We start from the raw sequence: 2,500 nt of genomic DNA, 5'->3' as shown, positions 1-2,500 counted from the left end.
ATAGATAGGTAGATAGATAGATAGATAGATAGATAGATAGATAGATAGATAGATAATAGATAATAGATGATAGATAACTAGATAGATAGATAGATAGATAGATAGATAGATAGATAGATAGATGATAGATAATTAGATAGATAGATAGATAGATAGATAGATAGATAGATAGATAGATGATAGACAGACAGAGAGACAGGCAGGCAGGCAGACGCTGTGGTTTCGTAGATAGATAGATAGATGATAGATAGATAGATAGATAGATAGATAGATAGATAGATAGATAGATAAATAATAGATAAATAGATGATAGATAGATAGATAGATAGATAGATAGATAGATAGATAGATAGATGATAGACAGACAGCGAGACAGACAGAGAGACAGGCAGATGCTGTGGTTTCGTAGATAGATAGATAGATAGATAGATAGATAGATGATAGATAGATAGATAGATAGATAGATAGATAAATAATAGATAAATAGATGATAGATAGATAGATAGATAGATAGATAGATAGATAGATAGATAATAGATAAATAGATGATAGATAGATGGATAGATGGATAGATAGATAGATAGATAGATAGATAATAGATGATAGATAATTACATAGATAGATAGATAGATAGACAGACAGAGAGACAGACAGACAGACAGACAGACAGACAGACAGACAGATAGATAAATAGATAGATAGATAGATAGATAGATGATAGACAGACAGCGAGACAGACAGAGAGACAGGCAGGCAGATGCTGTGGTTTCGTAGATAGATAGATAGATGATAGATAGATAGATAGATAGATAGATAGATAGATAGATAGATAGATAGATAGAATGATAAATAATAGATAAATAGATGATAGATAGATAGATAGATAGATAGATAGATAGATAGATAGATAGATAGATGATAGACAGACAGCGAGACAGACAGAGAGACAGGCAGATGCTGTGGTTTCGTAGATAGATAGATAGATAGATAGATAGATAGATAGATAGATAGATAGATGATAGACAGACAAAGAGACAGAGAGACAGGCAGATGCTGTGGTTTCGTAGATAGATAGATAGATAGATAGATAGATAGATAGATAGATAGATAGATAGATGATAGATAATTAGATAGATAGATAGATAGATAGATAGATAGATAGATAGATGATAGACAGACAGAGAGACAGGCAGGCAGGCAGATGCTGTGGTTTCGTAGATAGATAGATAGATGATAGATAGATAGATAGATAGATAGATAGATAGATAGATAGATAAATAATAGATAAATAGATGATAGATAGATAGATAGATAGATAGATAGATAGATAGATAATAGATAAATAGATGATAGATAGATAGATAGATAGATAGATAGATAGATAGATAGATAGATAATAGATGATAGATAATTAGATAGATAGGTAGATAGATAGATAGATAGATAGATAGAATGATAAATAATAGATAAATAGATGATAGATAGATAGATAGATAGATAGATAGATAGATAGATAGATAGATGATAGACAGACAGCGAGACAGACAGAGAGACAGGCAGATGCTGTGGTTTCGTAGATAGATAGATAGATAGATAGATAGATAGATAGATAGATAGATAGATAGATAGATAGATAGATAATTAGATAGATAGATAGATAGATAGATAGATAGATAGATAGATGATAGATAATTAGATAGATAGATAGATAGATAGATAGATAGATAGATAGATAGATAGGTGATAGACAGACAGAGAGACAGGCAGGCAGGCAGACGCTGTGGTTTCGTAGATAGATAGATAGATGATAGATAGATAGATAGATAGATAGATAGATAGATAGATAGATAGATAAATAATAGATAAATAGATGATAGATAGATAGATAGATAGATAGATAGATAGATAGATAGATAGATAGATAGATGATAGACAGACAGCGAGACAGACAGAGAGACAGGCAGATGCTGTGGTTTCGTAGATAGATAGATAGATAGATAGATAGATAGATAGATAGATAGATAGATAGATAGATAGATAGATAGATAGATAGATAGAATGATAAATAATAGATAAATAGATGATAGATAGATAGATAGATAGATAGATAGATAGATACATGATAGACAGACAGAGAGACAGACAGAGAGACAGAGAGACAGACAGATGCTGTGTTTTCGTCGATAGATAGATAGATAGATAGATAGATAGATAGATAGATAGATAATTAGATAGATAGATAGATAGATAGATAGATAGAATGACAAATAATAGATAAATAGATGATAGATAGATAGATAGATAGATAGATAGATAGATAGATAGATAGATACATGATAGACAGACAGCGAGACAGACAGAGAGACAGGCAGATGCTGTGGTTTCGTAGATAGATAGATAGATAGATAGATAGATAGATAGGTATATAGATAGATAGATAGATAGATAGATAGATAGATAGATAGATAATAGATGATAGATAACTAGATATATAGATAGA

Source organism: Pituophis catenifer, unplaced genomic scaffold (assembly GCF_029215685.1).
Source record: "Pituophis catenifer annectens isolate HBS135680 unplaced genomic scaffold, rPitCat1.0.hap2 SCAF_15, whole genome shotgun sequence".
Taxonomy (NCBI): Eukaryota; Metazoa; Chordata; class Lepidosauria; order Squamata; family Colubridae; genus Pituophis; species Pituophis catenifer.
This window is presented reverse-complemented; position numbering follows the sequence as displayed.